Consider the following 8312-nt stretch of genomic DNA (forward strand, 5'->3'; position numbering starts at 1 on the left):
AGAACATTTACCTGAGGTAGATACACTCCTTGGAGAGAATAATCATGGGAGAAAGAAGGGCTGCTTATGCACAGGGAGACAGTTCAGGGGGCAGGAGCGCATGGAGGGATGGACACAGGGAAGAGATGACTATCGAGAAGAAGTGGGAAGGGAGCTGTTGCATTGTAGTAAATTATAGTCAATGTCATGAGACTAAGTGTATGTGAAATGCTGTATGGAAAATGAATTTGCTCTGTAAATTTTCACCCAAATCACAATTAAAAAAAAAAAAAAAAAAGATAAAGAACCCTGAGACCAGTATGTCTGTGGAGTGTGGACCTGGTACCCTCAGCACAGACAGCTCCCAAACATATGTGAGGTCAGCAGGGGTATCAGTCAATCCAACTTGCCATAATGGGTGGGTCTGGAACCATAATCTCTTGGAAGTACTGACTTTTGGGCCAACCTAGTGCTTCTAGGTATACTACTAGTAATCCTACTTTAGTACTTTTACAACACTGTGAAGCATGTATTACTATCCCATGGATGAGAAGACGACAGTGCCAGAGAGGCAAAGGGACTTGCCCAGGGTCACAAAGTACATAGAGCCCAGGTTTCATGGGGCTAGATGAGGTCCCTTACCCCATCTCCCACCATTACAGTTCTTGCAGTGAGGCAGAAGGAATGGGTAAAAGAAAAGTTATTGGAGGTGGTTGTGTTCAGTGAGGCGAGAGCCTTGGCAAAAGTGGCCTATTGAGCACACCTGGGGATCTGCTGGAGAGGCCAGTCCAGGCCTGGCCAGAATGGAGAGAGTGTAGAGGGAGCACAGCAGGGGGAGAAGGTTGAGGGGCTGGCTCCAAAGACACCAGAAGGGGCCTCTTGGTTCTTGAGCCTGGTTCTATCACATTTTTCCTGACACCCTGTTACCTCCAAAAAAAACCTGGAAGGTGTAGACAGTAATGGCATGGGAACTAGGCAGGTGGGTCTCCTGCAAGAGCATAGCACGTACTGTTCTAACTGCCTTACATTCAGTCCTCACAGTGACTCTGTGAGGTAGGTGGCATTATCATCCTTATTTTACAAACGAGGAAACTAAGGCACAGAAGTTACAGGATTTGTCAGAAATGGAAAAGACTTGAACTCAGGCAATCTGCCCCTGGAATCCATGCTTATATATTACCCTGCCTCTGCATGTATCTGGGGTGAGAACAGAGGGGACATCTCATATTTTGTTGGGCCGTGCAACCCCTTAAGCCAATGGAGGGAAACCAGAGTACCTTACTGTTCTGGTTACCTAGTGCTGCTCTGACAAGAATATATACCACAAATGGGATGGCTTAAACAAACAGGAGTTTATTCTTACAATTTGGAGGCTTTAAGTCCAAGTTCAAAGTGTCAGGCTCTAGGGGCTGGGTGAAAGCCCTTCAACCTTGAGGTTCAACTCTGCCTCCTGCTCCTGGCCCACTGGAGCTAGAGGCATTTCTTCACTCAGACACCTGCCAGCTGCTGAGGCTGAGAAGCCCCAAGGTTGACAAGTAAAAAGGCAGTGTCCCAATGTTACCAAACCACACAGCAGGCCATTAACTTAAGTCCATTGTAAGTCCCAAGGTCAGCACGGCATAGCAGGCTGCTGAGCAAGGACACAGCTACATGTAGGGTCCAAGCATGCCATAGGTTAGAGACCATCACTCCCAAGGCTTCTGCTTATATACAGGAAGCAGACCACATCCCAAAGGCAGCTACTCAGTTACTTGTGGTAGATCCCATCATGGAGTTGATAGCCAGTCTCATCATGGGGAATAACTACCACCAGCTGCCCAGCCACTCAACCAGGCCCAGCCAAGTTGAGACACAAACATAACTACCACTCTTCCTATAGTAGACTGCTGACTGCTTAAGTCAGCGACTGTGGTCCTGCAGCACATGTCCAGTGCCTTGGGGGCCCACCTGTGAAAGAAGTGGGGATGCAGACTTTCCAGTGCAAGTGTGGACAACTCGGAAGAGCACAGGGCACAATGACCACCCTCTCTCACCATACCAAGTCTCCTTGACAGGTTCTTTCCTCCCCATCTGGTTTTACAGGGAGCCCAGAAAGCAGTTCAGGGAGCTAATTTTGGGTGATGAGCTAGAAGTAGCAAGGCTTTAAGTGTAAACAGCTTGAAGTTGACAGCCTCACAGGAAAGGCCAGGCATTCGGGAGGCAGGCCTCAAACAGGATGGCCAGGGCTCAAAACTCTGGAGACAAAGCCCATGCCACAGGACTGGGAGGCTCTGGCTGAATCTCAGTGATGAACTCTCAGGGAAGATCCCAGGGCTGCCCTGAGAGAGAGACTAGGTAAAGGAACAGGCATGGAGGGCAGAGCCCATTCCAACAAGAGTTGAAGCTTCAGCCATCCCAGTAGCAACCAGAGGGCTAAGTGCAATACAGTCAGGGAAGGGGTGGCAGGTTACAGGGTGGACAACACCAGCTAATGGCTAGTGAGGGAGAAAGCAGAGGTCTCCAATGTGGTCCTCTAAGCTGCCCAGCCTCTCTCATGTCCATCTGGCAGGAGTGCTAAGAATGGCTCTGGCCTTAGGAGGGAAGAGGGAGAAGTGGAAGGGGCAGGTATCCCAAGACCCAGCTGGATAAGGCTGCATTGAGGAGCTCTAGCTAAATGAGGGCAACAGCTCTAGGCACTGAACAAGGTCTCCTTGGGCCACGCAGACTAGTTCCAGGCTAAGTGATAAACAGGAGACTTAGCTGATGGGAACATCTCTGAATTCCACTGAATTCTGGGGGAAAGGGAGTCTCCAATGGAGGACTGTAGGGCTCTGCCTTTCTCGTTCCCATCCAACACTTCTACAAACGATTTAGAAGGATATGTGGTGGGCACTAAAGTCTCTAACTCCAAGGGTACTAGAGAAGAGAGGATGGTAAGGTTGAGCAGCAGCTGATGTGAGAGGGCTGGGTTTGCTGAGCTGGCACGTGATCTGGGGGACAGGACGGCAACGCCTCCTAAGAGTGGGTACTTCCCCAGGCCAGCAAAGAGATTCCAGGTCCCTGCTGGGCCACAGGGCTTTGCAGCCTGGGACCTGCAGCCGCTCCCTCTCCTGGAGGGACAGCGATAGGGCAGCGAGCTGGCCCGGACCGCCCAGATCTGAGAAAACAGACATCGGCAAGACAAAGAGAGGAGACCAGGCAGTTCCAGCCGACACCTGGCCCAGTCCCAGAAGGGTCCGCAGATCGGGCTGCTCCCCCCAGCCTGGGCATCCTGTGAGTTCTCCGCTGGGCAGTTACGGCGGCGCGGCCTGACCTAGGCCAACCTTGCACACACCTCCTCGTCCTCCGCCCAACCACCCCCATCACACTCGCGCTGCCTGACGCGGTCCAGGCACGCCCGGACTTTGGGGAGCCTCCCGGGGCAGCCCGGACGGGCAGGGCGGGGAGAACTCGGTCACTCATGGATGCTTGGTTCTTTCCCTCCTCAGCCCCTACACCTTGGAGTTCAGGCGCCGGTGACTGGAACAAGGTGGAGCCTCCGAGGCGAGGGGCCTGGAGGAAAGGAACATCCTAGTCTTCAGATCCGAACCCCCGCCCCCATGCCGGATCTGGGGGACAAGCCTGGAAACGCCTAGCGGTCCCAGCACCGGGAGCCGCGGGCCGAGATTTCCCCAATTCCGCAAAGAGGCCAAGGGGCCGGCTCCGGGCGGGGCTGGCTGGCAACCAACCGAGGGAGCTAGGCGCCCCCAGCCCAGGACTTGGAACAGCTTCCCGCGGAGTGGCACAGGCAGGGTTTCCCGCGCATCGGCCCGACACTCACCGTGCAGGGTCAGGAAGTCCCGGCCACAGTCCATGCCCGACAGGCAGCGGCAGAAGAGGGCACCGCGGGGCACACTTGCGCGGCGACACTGCGGACGGCCTCAGGTCGGAGACCAGCGCAGTGGAGGGACTCGAATGGGCTGCGGTGGGAGGAGGCCAAGGGTGGGCCCCGGACGCCGCCCCGCCCCTGGGCCTGCCAACCCTCATTTCTCCCCGCCCTCACCCCGGGGCCCGGAGAGAGGGCGAAGGTGGGGGCCGGGCAGTCTGGCCAACCCTGGCTCTGGCCGGTGGGCCCGCCCGGACCAGAAATAGCCGGATCCCTCCCGCTTCCTCCGCCGCAGCCACCCACGGGCCGCGGCCCCCGTCATTACCGCGGGCGGCCCGGCCCCACGCCCTACCCGTGGGCATCTCGCCGAGATCGGGGTGAAAGAATCAGCACCATCCTCTAGAAGTGTACTCTTTGATGGCCAGTGAGGGGGCGGCCTATGGGCGTATTGGTGTCCAGGATGCTCCCTGGATGTCTGCTTTCCCTTCTGCAATAGGAGCACAGTCGTGGATTGGGCGGCCCTTGGAGAAGAATACTTGGAATTTGCTCCAAGGATCTCACTCCTTTACTTGGGAAGGTTCTAACCTCAGCAGCACCTGGGGAGGCTGCGGGACCTGGAAAACTTCCAGCAGACGTTCTAGGGGCTCCGCTTTGAGCCTCTCACACCTCTAACCCCTGGAAGTCTGTGGGAGAGGCTGGGGAAATAAGGAGTCTGGTGTGAAGTGACACTCTAGAGTCCCTTACTTGGGTGGCCTCCCAAGGGGCTGTCTGAGCAAGGGTGGATTTCCCACCCTCAACTCCGATGACCTAGATACACTCTTTCTAGTGTATCTAGAAACCCCAGGAAAGATCCACAGATCCCACCCCTTGGTAGGACCCAGCTCTGTGTAGTGTGTGTGTGTGTGTGTGTGTGTGTGTCGGGGGGGGGGGTGTCTAGGATGGGTAGTGGTGGCTGGAGGACATGCCAAGATAAGAAGTGCTAAGACTCCCATTGAAGCCACCCAGGCCCCTGGGCCTATAAAACCAATGTGAGTCTGGCAGAAGCCAGTTGAACCTTTCCTGGAGGAGGCCTGGCTTACCCACAACCCCTCCTCTTCCCAGTACAACCAGGCCTAGGAACATTTTGGGTAGGGATTTGAGCAATTTGGTGGATAAGTTTTCATGGTTCTCAGAGCTAAGACTGGGTCAGGACTTCTGGGCTTTGGAGATAGCCATAGACTCTGCATGCCCCTCCTCTGCTACACAGAGAAGCCAGCCCCTTATCTGCCACTTACCTCCAGTCCTGTCCACCAGCAGGCTCAAACCCTCCTTGGTTTCCCTTCCACTCTGGGGCCACAGTTGTGTTAATTCAAGGATGAGCAAGCCCATCATTGCAGGCTTTACTTTAGACTCCCAGCTGGGAGTGGGGGCATCTGTGTGTTCCTATCTCTGCCATCCCTTCTCAACACTATCTCCTAGGCCAGAACACACTCCTCTAGGGGGCTTCTCTGTCCTTAGAGTTTACCACCTGGACCTCCAACACAGGCCTCTCTATTCATCAAGTCATGCCTTCTCAAGCCCTCCTCTTCCCAGGCAGAGACACACTAACATTCTGACACCAGTAGGTAGTTGCCAGCAGCTTCATCTTACTCATCATTCCTAATTTATTTGTGTCAAGTCCCAACCCTGAACCCTATGCCCCAAACCAGGGCTTCAACTGAGACCATCATCTCTCCTTCTCCTCCAGATACTCATGGTGAGGGCTGCAGCCAGGCTATACATCCTAAACCCACCTCCCACAAACCCTCTTCTGGCCTCTGGCCCAGGCATAGGCACTAAAGCCTCCTCCCTGGAAGGGGGTTGTTGGGCAGATGGGCATGGCTGACTCAGAGTTGGCACATGCTGACAGGTTCTGCCAGAAATGAGGATGGCCCACGCCCTGCTCAGAGAAACCAGGCTGTTTCTCTGACCTGTGGGTCAGCTCACTTCGGTCTTCCCCTCCCTCTCTCTCCCAGGCTGGGACAAACTACTTGTTTCTGCTGGGTGTAAGCCTGTGTGGGCAAGTATGACTACATCTGTGTGTGGAGAGAGTTGGGAGGGCACAGAAAGCAGCTTTGGCCTGAACCACAAAGTTGTTGGATTCTTCCCCCTGTACCCTCAATTCCCAGGGCCCTCCATAACAAGTTCAGCTCTGGCCAAGTGCCTAAATTACCCTCCTTGAAACTCAGCTCTCAGATACTGAAGCAAGATGCCAAAGATCCTAGTGACTCTCAGGGATTGGGTACAAAGGGGGGCCATGCATGCCCAACTAGCTCTCTAATGTGGCATTTCAGGCATTCACCACCCCCAACCAGACCATCCTGCCTTCAATGTGTGACTAAGGCTGTACTGGGAGGGGTGGGTGGGGGGAGCTTCTGGGATGGCTGGAGACCTAGTATGGGGCCAGTGCTCTTCGACTCTCCACAAACACTATCTCTGAAAGCCTGGGGGAGGGGGAGGATCAACCAAAGAATGCCAACTTTCAGGATGGTCAGGCTCCAGGAACATTGGAGAGCTGGCCCTGCCCAACCTCTCTCCCATGAAACGCAAGCCAAGCACAAGCCTGAGCCGGTGAGATGGACAAGGTTTATTCTGCCCCTCTTTCTATCTGTAGAGTTCCTGTCCCTGGGCACAGAGGAGAGGGGGCTGCTTCTTGGTTGTGAGACTTAGAATAAATCAGTTAACCTCTCTAAGCTCTATAGTCAGCAGCTACAGTCAACCTTGGAATCAGATGAAATAAGGATGTCAAGTACCTGGTGCAAGTAAGTGCCTGCTGGAGGGACATGAGCTGTCCCCTACCTGGCCTCCTCTACAGATCTTGGCCCAGCCTGAGGCTCCCCACCTAAGGGTATGTCCCTGATACTTAAAAAATATATTCCAGGGCTGTAAAACCCTATCTGGACTTCTTCAGTGGGTCCTGGCCCAAGTCCAGATGCATCAGGAGGGAAAGTAAAAGCTCCTTTTCTCGAGGGAGCAGTAATGGCAAAGTGAGGATCCTTAGATCATGCCGGAAAGCCACTGCTGGGCAGGGTTCCAAAATGCCATGATGAACCACAGGGTTGCTGGCCTATTGGTAATCCCAGGGCAGTAGGGAATGGTTTGGGGTTACTTTTCCACAAGTACATTGGTGGGATTTTATGTATCTATTCATTTGTGAATATAGCTGTGATGTTTATTTATTTCACTCACTGTGAACTAAGTCCTCAGCCTCTCTCTGACCTCACCCAACCCGACAGGCAGAGTCTAGTGCTTGGTGTGGGGGAGGAGTCAGGAGACATGCCCTCAGACCCCCATCTGAGGGAGGAGACACAGCCCAACACTTAAGAAATGTGTAAACTGAAAACACTGAAACCCCTCCCTGTTCTAAATGTGTTCTATTTGATTTATTAAAATCTTTATTGAGCACTTACTGTATACCAAATTCTGTCCTAGAAGCTTGGGAATCATTAGTGAGCAAAACAGATTCAAACTCCCTGACCTCACAGAGCTTACATTCTAATGGGAAGAAAAGAGATAATACATTAAAAAAAAAAAAAAAAAAAACCATAGTAAATGAATTGTATAGTATATTAGAAAATGGTAAGGACAATGAAAAAAAAAGTAGGAAGGGAGTTTAGGAATGGGGGAAAGTTAAATTTTGAATAGGTTGGTCAGGCAGGATCTTATAAGGGAAGGTGACATTTGAACAAAGACTTGCAAGGACATGAGGGAGTGAACCATTGGGAGATATCTGGGGAAGAAGATTCCAAGCAAAGGGACAGCCAGTGCCAACGCTCTGAGGGTGGAATGTGCATGGTGTGTAGGAGGACCTGTGGAAAGGAAGTTAGTGTAGCTGGAGCAGAGGGAGCAAGGGCAAGTGCTACAAGAGAGCAGCACAGAGTGATAATGGGGGCCAGGTCTTGGGGGGCCTTGCAAAGGCTTCTGCTTTCACTCTGGGAGAAATGGAGAACCGTTGGAAGGTTTCAAGCTCAGGAGGAAAATGTTCCATGGAGAGACAATAGGCTGAAAAGGAGCCCAGTGAGGTGGTGAGAATGGATGGTGGCTCAGACCTTGGTGGTAGCAGTGGAGGTCAAGAAAAGTGATTGAGTTCTGGATACATGCTGAAGAGTCATCAGAATTTATTGATGGGGGCCATAAGGAGGAGTGGAGGAGGACACGAATATTTTGGCCTGAACAACTGAAAGATGGAGTTGCTGAAATAGGGGAGCCTGAAGGAAGAGAATGTGCTCTATTTTGGGATATTAACTTTGAGATGATGCCTTTAAACATCCAAGAGTAGATGAGAAGTACCAGATGGACATATAAGTCTGAAGTTTAGGACACAGATGTGGACTGGAGATAAAATTTGGGATATGATTCTGAACAATTCCTTGAATCAAACGAAAATGAAAACACAACATACCAAAATCTTTGGGACACAGCAAAAGCAGTGATCAGAGGCCAATTTATAGCAATAAGTGCACACATCAAA

Source organism: Orycteropus afer, unplaced genomic scaffold, assembly GCF_000298275.1.
Source record: "Orycteropus afer afer isolate SDZICR_OR568_19922 unplaced genomic scaffold, OryAfe1.0 scaffold00142, whole genome shotgun sequence".
Classification (NCBI taxonomy): Eukaryota; Metazoa; Chordata; class Mammalia; order Tubulidentata; family Orycteropodidae; genus Orycteropus; species Orycteropus afer.